The 13,188-nt window shown below is 36.3% G+C and overlaps 1 protein-coding gene across 1 annotated transcript in view; it reads right to left on the bottom strand.

Moving 5' to 3' along the window:
- The window catches only part of LOC140435495 (uncharacterized), a 119,006-nt gene that overhangs the window by 36,791 nt on the left and 69,027 nt on the right, over positions 1–13,188 (bottom strand). The gene's annotated exons all lie outside the window — the stretch shown is intronic.

Below are 13,188 nucleotides of genomic sequence, written 5' to 3'. Positions count from 1 at the left end.
TTAGGGTATAGGGGATAGTCTGAACATAAACATATTTACAACGAACTCTTCGCGAACAGCTCACGAGCAGATTTTATACACACTTAAAATATTTTCTATCGATGTATCAAGTATTTTAAAGAAATAATTTTAATGCAATTTATGCAATATCAATAAGGTATTTCTTTACTCTAGGATAAAATATCTCAAAAGGTTTTTAATTTTGTGAAAAATCATGACGTAAAGGACACTTATCAAATTCAAAACAAAAAAAATCTCGTCCTCTGTAATATTTCGTTTCGAATGAATGATCGTATTTCATTTCCGAAAACTTATCAGGGCCATCAATAATGCGAAGTGAAATAGAATATGCAGTTAAAACCACAAAGATGCATAAAGCAACAGGTCCAGATGAAATTAATATAGAAGCAATAAAACTACTAGACGAGGAGAATATCGAAATCTTGGTAAAGCTGTTCAATAGAATTTATGATACTGGTTACATTCCGCGAGAATGGCTGCAGTCATCCTTTGTGATGATCCCAAAACCAGCTAATGTCACAAAATGCAATGAACACCGCTTAATCAGTTTAATGAGTCACTTGCTGAAACTCTTCCTTAGGATATTACACTCAAGAATGTACAAGATACTAGAAGAACTTAGCGGGTCAACACAATTCGGTTTTAAGGGAGGACTAGGAACAAGAGAGGCAATTTTATGTTTGAACACCTTAATACAAAACTGTTTAGATCAACGAAAAGATGACAATGACAGAATTTGACAATGTTAAACATGATATTATGATGGAACTACTACATAGGTCCAACATTGACCAGAAGGAGATCAGAATTATTCAGAATCTATACTGGAACCAAATGACAAAGATGAGGATTGATCAAGACCAATATACGGATGAATTTGAAATCCGGAAAGGTGTCCGCCAAGGCTGCATACTCTCTCCGATGCTTTTTAATTTATATGTTGAAAATATATTTGCGGAAGCATTAGAAGACACGGAATTAGGCATTAAGGTGAACGGCATACCAATTAGCAACCTACGCTATGCGGACGACACAGTGATTATAACTGATAATTTGGAAGATCAGCAGTTATTACTTGATAGGGTGAATAGCATAGGTAAAAAATATGGCCTCAAAATCAACATTTTGAAAACGAAATATATGGTCATTAGCAGAAACCCTCCTGAAAACCCGATAATATGCATAGGTGACGATCGCATAAAACGCGTGAAAACTTTTAAATACCTTGGCACCATAATCAATGACCAATCGGATCCACAACAACAGATAAAAACCCGAATACAAATGGCAAGACAAGCTTTTGTGAAATTCAGACCGCTTCTATGTAACCAAAACCTAAATTTCGAAATACGCTGCAGAATGGTCAAGTGCTACATATGGTCCATCTTGCTTTATGGCATGGAAACGTGGACTTAAAAAAAAACATCTATCAACAAACTTGAAGCATTTGAAATGTGGTCATTGAGAAGAATGATGCGCATACCTTGGGTGGATAGAGTTCGAAACGATGACGTCCTTAAGAGAGCCGGCGTGGAAAGAGAACTCTTTGAATTAATTAAAAAACGCAAGATTGGTTACCTTGGGCACATATTGAGAGGAGCAAAATATGAAATACCACAACTAATCCTACAAGGGAAGATCGGAGGTAGGAGAGGAGCCGGCCGCAAACAATTCTCCTGGTTAAGGAATATTAAAGAATGGACAGGAATACACAATACAGGCGAGCTGTGTCCCGCCGCCAAGAACAGAATTCTAGTAATGAGATAGTCGCCTACGCACTTTGGTGTATGGCATGTTAAGAAAAAGAAGAATGATCGTATCGTGGATTCCCTCTGAATGGGCTGCTAAGTGATAGTCAAACATTCCATCGTTTAAGTAATCCAGCCTATGCACATATTTTACTTTATATCTCATAAAAAAAGAAATTAAACTGCATTTTAATTATCACTGTTAAGATTAAATATTAATCAGTTTAGATAATCTCTAGATAATATCAACTATTGTTTTTTATCTAAATGCAATTCAAATATAGTTACTTAACACCATATGTGTTTACACAGCTGAACTACAGATATAAATAAAGTGGATTTCGTAGATCCGTAGATTTCGTAGAAAAATTAGTAAACTAATTTTTCTAAACCAAGATCAGATTTCCGCTTTAATCTGCGCCATCTAAGAATTGCAACTCAAAACAGACGTCAATAAAGATGTTATTAGAGATATGGGGAATATAAAATTGTATTCCATAACATATCTTCTCAACTAATCAAAAATCCTTAGCGAATTGGTTTCTAGTAGTCAAAAAGTATACCGGAATAAAAGGAAAAAGACAGTTAAGATTTGATTTCACGTATAGTGCGTCTCTATATCCGCTTATACGTATTTCACCCTAAAAGGGATCTTCAGAACGGCTATTCACAGACGCTCTGAATGTGAAACCAAATCTTTCCTGTCTTAAGAAGCAACTCTAACATGGCTTCGTATGGACGCAAATATCGACATCTGATCATAAATCCGTGAACTAATTTATTGTTTATCCCAGAAAGCTTTTATCTACAACGTTATTGTGCCTAAACTATTAAGTCTACATAAAAGCTCCAAATCGAAGATAAAGTTTGATGTTATCAAATTTTATTATTTAACGATTAAAAGTTATTGTTAAATTAAAGACCTGCCCGGAAAAACGTTGATGATAGGAAAAACGTTACTTGAGTAATAAACATGGCGTAGTGTGAAGAGTTATAGTCTACAACAAAGGTAACAAACGACAAATAAATTTTGAAAACTGGGTGCAAGAAAAGCGTAAGTTCTTAAAAAATAGTGGACAGCCTTATAAAAATTATAAAAATGTTCCTGTTCCAGAAAAATTGCCTCTTAATGTGGTAAGTTGAAAAACGTTAAATGTGTTAAAAAATTTTAAACTCATATTTTCGTTTTAGGATAGATCTTGTGCATGTTTGTTCAATGCGTGTCAATTAATTACCCTTGAAATGAGACACAACTTATTTAATTTCTAAAAGAAAACATACAACGAACAGTCACAATATTTGAGATTAGGTATGGAAGTAGAGAAGCCAAAGAGAAGGAGGTTAGATGAAGCCACATCAAAACGTCAGTGTACTGTAAAATATTTTTTGTTGATTACTGGAAAAAGACAACAGGTATGCCAAAAAATGTTTTGTGAAACTTATTCGCTAACAAAACGCAGAGTTCAAATTTGTTATTTGATAAAATCAAATTAAATCAAAAGTGCTTGACTGTTAATCAGACAACAAAAAACAGTGCCTCAACAATGACCTAAACATTAACAATATGTTTGAGCTGTGAACAGTGTAGCTAAGCCGACTCTGTGCGTGGCATCTACGCGCCGACTCGTGAGTAAGTGTCAACTGGGGAGACAGAACCATGATGTCGACCAAAAGGGACAGTTCATAGTTTTTTTAAGTTTTGATTTGTAAGAATGCAGTATTATCTCTAAAATATAAAAATATACAGTCCACTTAAATCGTACGGATTTAATTTCATACCGAATTGCGGCGATCCAATATAGAACATGGTCCTTCGAGCCTGATCATGGTTTGTATTTGATCGCCGCAATTTACGTGGACTGTATATTTTTATATTTTAGAGATAATACCGCATTCTTACAAATCAAAACTTAAAAACTATGAACTGTCCATTTTGCTCGACATCATAGATCTGTCTCCCCGGTTGACACTTGCTCACGGGTTGGCGCTTAGATCCCGCTCACAGAGTCGGCTTAGCTACACTGTTCAAGCTGTTTAAAATATTGTATTGTAGTTGAAGTAAAATTCCATACTTACAGAGAAAAAATCAAAGAAGATTTTAATTTGCGTTTTGGAGTTTTTGGAGTATGTGATAAACATTTTCAAAAACTAAGTGCTGCAGAGAACGAGGAAGAACGAAAATAGATTCAAATTGAATCCGAGCTACATACCGAAAAGCAGAAAGTGCATACTGATCTTTGAAAGCTGATGAAAAAGCAGCCAAGTTGAATTCTAATGTGATAGTTTTATGTGTCGATTTGCAACAAATCATTTTTATACCTAATTTATCACATTTCGATGTTTATTACCAGCGTCAGTACGCAAATTACAATTTGGCTATCCACAATATGGGAATCTTTGAAGCTACCATATATTGTTGGCATGAAACTGTAAGGGGCGATGTTGAAATATCTTCTTGTATTTTAAATTATGTTCTTGAGAATTTTAAGAAACTAGAGGTTGGAGCAGAACAAAAATTTTTAGGATATGATAGGGATTTTGCGCTCATCGAAAAGATAAATAAAGCAGTCAGCTATTTTCCATTCAAGATGTACTTGAGCTAATCAAATCAGTATGATCAAGAAAACCTTCTCAAGTAGTTGAAATGAAACAGGAAAATTTTGTTGACTTGACCTCAGTTGAGAGTCAAATTAAGAAATACAACATTAAAATAACAGAAGCACGTTGGATACAAGTCACAGGCAACGATCCGACTGTTCTGCGGATAAGAAAAACGCATAATGTCATGCAACCATAGCAGCCATCACCTTTATTAAAGAGACCAAGAGGACGAGCTGCAGTCAGAAATAGATTTTACAAACTTATTGAACCAGAAGCCTTGCTTCCAATGTACAGAGAACCTTTATCTATTTCCGATAAGAAAAAAGCAGACTTGCTGAAAATTACTAAATGTTTAGAAGAACCATATAGATAATTTTATTGTGAATTACCTGCATATGCAACGTAATCTGATTTTGTTTATCACTATGTAAGTTTCAATGGGAATCAGTTTTTTTTACTTTTCAGTTTCACGTATTTTTAATTAACTTTAATTTTTGGTACATTTTAATAATGCTTTATTTTCCTAGGTTGAAAACGTTACAAGGAATATCGTTTATAAGTACAACCTATTGGCGGAAAAACGTTGCATGTGCGTTAACACTAGATACACATGCAACGTTTTTCTTTTACAAAAAATTATTTTTTGGTTTTCGGCACCCATTAGTCTTTTTTTCTGTGTTATTTATATTCAACGTTATTACCTTAGTTATTAGTACTAGACAGAAGCAACACTTAAATTCACAAAATTTAGTAAATAATTATTATCACAATATTTTTTTGTTATTATTTGACAAATTTCATTTTGTCGTTTGCAACGTTTTTCTCGGCAGGTCTTCTATTGTAAAATAGGTTTACTAAAGTCTTGTGATTTTAAGCTTATAAAACATTTAAAATAACTCAGACGTTAACAAATTTCCTTTTGGCCCTTATAACTTTTTTTTTGGTATTTTTTACAATAAAAAGACATCAGAGCAATATCATAGAGAGTTTTTCATAGAATAACTTTCACTACAAAACTGTTTAACTTAATTTCTCTAGATTTTACAGCGTTCCGAAGTTGACCGGGTTTTTGAATTTCTTGTAGCGCGGTTCATTTCCACCTAACTACAAAAAAAATTATGGACTTAATTGAAACTTTAGATAATAAATCTACTAATTTTCACACAGACAAAAAAACAGAGCATATTTACTGATGCAACAGGGGCACAGAACCCGATAAGCAGAGGAAGAATATAAACGACTACGCAAAGAAGAAAAGAAAACTCACCGAAGAAAAAAGAGAGAATATATGAAAAAAGAACTTCAAGAACTACAAGAACTAAGTAAATCAACAGAGACAAGAAAATTTTATTAGAGACTAATCAAAAGCAGAAAAAAACCGAGAACAATGATGTGTAGAGATAAGGAAGGTAATATATTGACAGAACAGCAAGAGATACTAAGTAGATGGACAGAACATTTTACGGAAAAGTTTGAAGGAGATCGGAGAGAGACGACCCCTGACATACCATTAGACCAAGCAGACAACAGAGAAAAGACTCCACCAACAATAGCCGAGATTAGAGCAGCAGTAGAAAAATTTAAGAACAATAAAGCACCGGGATCGGACCAAATAGCATCGGAGTTACTAAAGGAAGCAGGAGACGCACTACAAAAAACAATACATGAATTGATAACAAAGATATGGTCGAATAAAGAGCTACCAACGGAGTGGAATAGCGGTATTATTGTATATATATATTTAGGGATTCTACAGTATTCACTGCCTTCCCTCGCTCAACCGTTTCCATCTCTCTCTGTTGTTCCATTCTCCATCGTTTAGTCCTCTCTTACTCATGGCGTCGTCTACTTCGTTCCTCCAGGATTTTCGGGGTCGTCCTCTTTTCCTCCTTCCTATGGGGCTCCATTCGGTTATTCTTTTTATCCATCTGCTGTCGCTAGCTCTTCTTACATGTCCATACCACTTTAGTCTTTTTTGTTCTATATATGTTAGTATGTCTGTTTCTATTGATGTTCTTTGCTTTATTTCGTCATTACTTCTCCTATCCATTCTTGTTACTCTGCAGCATCTTCGCAGGCATTCCATCTCTGTTGCTACTATCTTACTGCTGTTTTTCTTGTTTATGATCCAATTTTCGGCCCCATATGTCATAATACTTCGCACTAATGTTTTATAAATCTGCGTTTTTGTCTTCATATTTAGGTGTCTATCCCACCATACTGAGTTAAGTTGTCGGATTGCTGTTCTTGTTTGTCCTAATCTTTGTGTAATTTCTTCCTCTGTTGTTGCCTTTTTCGTGATTATGAACCCTAGGTATTTGAATTTATCCTTTCCTTTGATTGTTACGTTGTCATCAATCTGTAGATCTTCTATGTCTTCTTCACTTGTAGATAGGTACTTTGTTTTCGCGAGGTTAATATCTAGGCCAGCCTTGGTATATTCTTCTTGTAGTTTCTTCATCATGTAGCTGAGGTCGTCTTGGTCTTGTGCAATCACTACTTGATCGTCTGCAAAACGTCATAATGGTATTATTGTACCATTACATAAAAAAGGAAATCAGTTAGAATGTGGAAACTACCGTGGAATCACGCTGCTGAATGCAGCATACAAGATAATGTCCAATGTCATTTATGAAAGACTTAGATCACACGCTGAAAAAATAGTTAGCAAATACCAAAGTGGCTTCTGTAGACAGAAGTCAACAATAGACTAGATATTTGTTCTGCGACAGATCCTCGAAAAAACAAGTGAATATAACATCGACAGACATCATCTCTTCATAAACTTTGAAAGCGCATATGACAATATAAACCGAGAATTCTTAATAAAAGCAATAAAAGAATTTAATATACCAACACAACTAATAGAACTGATAAAAGAATCTCTAAAAGTAGAAAGTAGAATCCGGATACAAAATGAATTAACGGAAACAATAGATGTGAAAAAGGGACTACGCCAGGGAGACGCTCTATCATGCATCTTGTTCAACATCGTACTCGAGAAAATACTGAGGGACACAACAGTCAATACACGAGGAACAATCATTAATAAAAGCGTGCAAATACTAGCATTTGCAGATGATGTTGACATAATCGCAAGATCAAGAAGAGAAATGATAGAGGCAAACAACCAAATAGAACGAGCTGCACAAAATAGTGGTCTTAAAATCAATCAGACCAAAACAAATATATGCAGGTAAGTAAAAACCCAGAAATAAGGCAGCCACAAAATATAACAATAGGAGAATGCAATATAGAGGGGGTAAAAAACTTTATATACTTGGGATCCCTAGTCACGTCTGATAATAACGTTACGGAGGAAGTGAAGAGGCGAATATTTATTGCAAATAAATGTTACCATGGCTTAATTAAACACCTAAGATCAGATAATGTCGCAAGAAAGACAAAATGCCAAATATATAAAACCCTAATAAGACCGGTACTCACATATGGCTCAGAAACCTGGACAGTCACTAAAAGAGAGGAAACGTTGTTAGCCACCTTCGAAAGAAAAATCTTGCGACACATATATAAGGGCACAAAAGAAAACGGAATATGGCGAAGACGATACAACTCTGAACTATACAAAATATACCAGGATCCGGATATTATAACATTCATTAGAATAGGACGGCTGCGTTGGATAGGACATGTAGAAAGAATGGAAGAAGGCGAAATACCAAACAAAATATTCAAATAGATGCCAGTAGGAATAAAAACAAGAGGAAGACCGAAACTGAGATACTTAGAACAAATAGAAAATGATATAACAACCTTAAAAATAAAAAACTGGAGAAAAAAGTACGAAACAGATCAGAATGGAGAAGAATCCTGGAACAGGCCAAGACCCAAAAAGGGTTGTCGAGCCAGTGATGATGATGATGACTAATTTTCACAACAACCCAGACAATTTTTGACCTTTTGTCCTTTTCGTACAGGTTTCAAGTTTATATAGGGGTCACTTTGAAATTGTAGCTATTGAATTTTCAGGAACGATACGGCACGTTATCTTTATTCTATTTTTGTCTGGTAACAGCTGCTTCCAGGTTTTGTGACGATATAAAGTTATTTCTGTTCATCATGCAAAGACGATACGGTTTCTTTATGCGACATCTCTCAAACACTCTATACCAGTCGTCAGGAACATAATTCACTCTATTCTTTGAGTATTGATCGATTACGACAAAATCACTGTTTAAAGTTCCTATTCAGCCTCTTACATGCATCACTAAATGCAATAATGTGTCTTGCGTCCTTTGCGTGTTCTAGAACATGCTTTCAAATACTAGATCTTATTTCTTGTGCTCCTCGAGAGGCTGTCGAGGATGTCGAGGAATAGCTTCGGCGCTAAACTCGTGAATACCTAAATTGTACACATACATGTTTCTTTCATAGTAGACTACGGAGCAAGTCAAAGTTGGAAACGGTAAGTCCTTTTCCAAATCAAACGTAAATTCATACACTCTCCATTTTTCACGCATGCTTGTAATTATAGCTACTTTCAAAGCCTCTATAGCCTTTTTACTACGTCTTTTGTCTTTTTTCTGGCTCACCTGATTTTTGTATGTGTCAAACTTGACACATGTATCTCGTAATGGTATGTGAAAGTGAAGATTAAAGTCGCGATGGAAAATTTGTCGGTATACACTTTCTGACACAGGAAGAGCGTTGTCTGCTACACATTTCTCTTTATACAAGTTATACATCAGACTCTAGAACTAAGATACGACAGCCGATATTTGAAGCAAGTATACCAAAGTCAACTAAAAGTGCTTATCTAAGGCTCCAACGAATGTGTGCAAGAGTACGGAGCAGAAGTAAAAAAAATGGCACGACTTGCTTGGTTCGAAACCCTTCCTATACCAATTCACCATCCAATGTTTCCTTGATGGCCTGCGCGATGTAGATCTTCATCAGACATTACGACTAAGAAGAGGACGCTGCCGAATATTGAAGGACGCTATTGTCGCAGCTTTGGAGTATAAGGGCGTAAAGAATGTGTTTCACCATCAACGCAAAGTCCATCAAGAAAGAGGTAATGCCGAATTGGAAGAAGGCGATCTAAATACACCGCCCCAGGGGTTGGTTTGGCCTCCCAATAGCTGATTATTTGAAACAAATACGTCAAGAGTGCCCAAACTGTTCTTCTTCAAGTGCCATCTCCGTGGCGGAGGTCGGCAATCATCATAGCTATTCGGACTTTTGAGACGGCTGCTCTGAAAAGTTCATTTGATGTACATCCGTACCAGTCTTTCAGGTTGCGCAGCCATGACATTCTACGCCTCCCTATGCGTCTCTTTCCTTGGATCTTTCAATGCATAATCAGTTGGAGAAAGGTGTATTTCTCTCCACGTGTAATATGTCCGAGATATTTCATTTTCTTGTTTTAATTATATTTAAAACTTCTATTTTTTTATTCATCCTTCTCAGAACCTCTTTGTTTGTGACGTGTTCTGTCCACGATATTTTCAGAATCCTTCTATACACCCACAGCTCGAATGATTCCAGTTTTTTCATGGATGTCGCATTCAAGGTCCAAGATTCCATTCCATAAAATAAAGTCGAAAAAACATAGCACCTCGCCAACCTAACTCTTAGTAAGCATGTAATCCTGCATGTAATCATTTGTGGAGTTAATCATTGTTCCCAGATATGCATATTTGTCCACTAGTTCGACGTTGGTTTCGTTTATTAGAAGATTCTCGTTATTTCTTTAAGTTTTCTATATTCTCACATAATTTCGTCTTCTTGTCATTCGTTGTTAGACCATACTCTTTTCCATTTTCTGCTATTCTGGTCACCAGTCTCTGAGGATCTTTAATATTTTCGGCTAAGATTACAGTGTCGTCCACATATCTAATGTTGTTAATGTGAACTCCATTTACCTTTATTCAAGCTGTTTCACCTTCAAGAGCGTTTTTCAGGATCTCTTCGAGGTAGGCATTAAAAAGAATTGTTCGCTAACACGTACTTTTGCTTGCTGTTTACAGTATAAATTTGATATGATCATGAGACCGCTGTAGTCGATCTTCTTTGATTTCAGGACATTCATTAATTGTTTATGTCGTACTTTATCGAATGCTTTATTAAAGTCAACAAAACATGCGTATGCGTGTCACTTAAACATCAATGTGCTTCTCATCTAGAATTTTTAGGATTTCTATAGGAAGCATGTCAGGTCCAGGGCTTTTCCCCCTCTTCATTGTTTTTATTGCGTGTAATATTTCTTCTTTTGTAATATATGAACCTATTTCTTCTGAGGTAAGTTCTATGTGCTCCAGATCTCCTCTTTCATCATTGAACAATTCGTCGATATATTCTGCCTATCTTTGTACATTCTCGCCCGTATGTGTTATAGTAGTCCCGTGTCTATCCAGAATTGCACGAGTGGGATTTTGTTTTCTTAGTCTTGATAGTTCTTTAACTTTCTTGTGTAGGTTAAACAGATCATATTTATTTTGAAGGTCTTCGATCTCTTTGCATTTCCCTTTAAAGTATTTTTCTTTTGCCTGCTTTCTCATCTTCCTGATCTCGTGGTTAAGCTCTCTGTATTTCTCTGTATGTATTGTGGTCTTTGCCCAAAGTGTTAAAATTGTTAATTGGTTGGCCATCTTCAAAGTGATTACAGATAACGTATAAGAGCAGTGAACAGAAAATCGACCGACAGGCCATTTCCACACAGCAACGAAGTCCCAGGTTCTCAATATCCACAATAAGACGAAGAAGATCTTGCGAGGAGTACAACTGTCAATTCTGCCAGCTTCAAGAAGAAGGAGGATGCCAGATTCGATAATTGAAAAGCATAGAGGACGGAAGTGGCGAAGAAGCTTTAACCAAAGAAAATCTTCAGACTGAACAGAAGAAAGATCCAGATCCAAATCTAGTCCGTGAGCAGAAAAAAAGACCCAGATGTAAAGCTAGTCCTTGAGCTGACGAAAGATCCAGATCTAAAGCTAGACCGTGAGCAGAAAAAGATCCAAATCTGCAGATAGTGAGTGAGTGGCTGGACAGCGAAGGTAGGCCACGGTGGCAGGAGATTACCAAATATGGACAAGCAGTGAAGGACTACTGGCTTCAGTGGGACTCCTTGTGTCTACGAGATGACGTCATCACTCGTGAATGGGAGAGTCCAGATGGAACAAGAACAGTGCCCCAAGTTCTGTTTCCAAGGTCATGTGTTAAGGACGTACTTGTAGAACTCCATGATAGCCTCTCCGGGAGGCATTTTGGGACCAATAGAACTCTCAATACATCACCGGCACTCCATGGGAACGAGTTGCTGGTCTAGGATCATTTCCAGTAACAACATCAGGAAACAAGTATTTGATGGTTGCTATGGACTATTTTTCCAAATGGTCAGAAGTAGTTGCATTATCCAATCAAGAAACAATCACAATAAGTGAGGCTCTGCTTGAGAATGTCGTTTCCCGACATTGGGTTCCACTTCTGCTTCATTTCGATTAGAAATGCAACTTCGAATCAGAAGTGTGGAAGATTATGCTGGCTTTGCTGAGAATTAGGAAGACCAAAACGACACCGCTTCATCCTCAGTCCAACGGCATGGTAGAAAGACATAAACGGACCATCAACAACTAGCTGTCCGTGTTTGTACATGAAAACCAGAGAGACTGGGACAAACTGGTGCCTTTGTTTCTGCTAGACTCCCACCATAAAGTAACTGGGTATGCTCCAGCGGTGTTATTTACTGGTCGAAAAATGAAGCTTTCCGTCGATCTGGAACATGGCAATGTATTAAACGGAGAGGCAAAACCAAAGACACTCCCCGAGTATGTCAGCGGCTTAAAAGATCGACTCGTTAAGGTTCACGATTTCGCCAGGAATAAGCTACAACTTACCAGTGACCAGATGAAGCTTAGGTTCGATCAGAAATCCACTCCCGTTAGCTTCAAGGAAGATAATACAGTTTGGCTCTACCAACCAACCAGAAGGAAAGGTCCAAGTCCCAAGTTGCAGCGGCCCTGCGAGGGACCGTACGTAATTACTAAGAAGATAAACAACGACCTTGTATATAGGGTGCAAATAACATCACGAAACAAGCCGAAAGTCGTTCACCTAGAGAGACTGTGTCCTTATGAAGGGCAGAATCCACCGACCTGCCCAATTTAGCAGAGTCCAATTTAGGTACTGTTCGGGAGGAAGAGCCTGAAAGACGGCGGCGATGTTATGTGACTATAATTAGAGTTCTCTAATATCTCGAGAATCTAATATCTAATAGATACGAAAAATCAAGAAATTCCGATATAATTACTTAAGGCGGTGATCAAGCGTTTGAAGTTAGTTTTCATGCGATTAGCGAAGTGTTTATCTTGTAAACTGCTATACGATAATAATTAATGAGACACTTGTTATTTATATAGTAAGTTGGTTGTTTTTTATTTGACTGTTTAAATAAAATAAGTTTAACTATGTTTCATTTAATCCCTGAACTCACAAAAAAATGTAACAGTATAGCTGAATACATGTGATATTTTCCCTATTATTAAGCGAAATAAAAGTTTGTCTGTGCTTTTTCAGTAAAATTGTGTCACTTTTTTATATAATTTATCGATATTTATCTATAGCATTTAAAATCAAATAGCGATCTTACATTGTTTATAAGTAAAAAATGACGTTTAATCTTTCGCATATTTTGTTTATTACATATTGTTATCACCAAATTTATCAAACATAGTTGTTAACCACCAATATCAACGAGTGTCACGAAAAATGCTTTTATCTTAGTAATCTCAGTAATCTCAGGTCTATCAATATATGTATCGTAATACGAAGATGGAGAAAGTATTTTGAAAAAATATAT

The sequence above is a fragment of the Diabrotica undecimpunctata genome, chromosome 1 (genome assembly GCF_040954645.1).
Source record: "Diabrotica undecimpunctata isolate CICGRU chromosome 1, icDiaUnde3, whole genome shotgun sequence".
Classification (NCBI taxonomy): Eukaryota; Metazoa; Arthropoda; class Insecta; order Coleoptera; family Chrysomelidae; genus Diabrotica; species Diabrotica undecimpunctata.
This window is presented reverse-complemented; position numbering and strand designations above follow the sequence as displayed.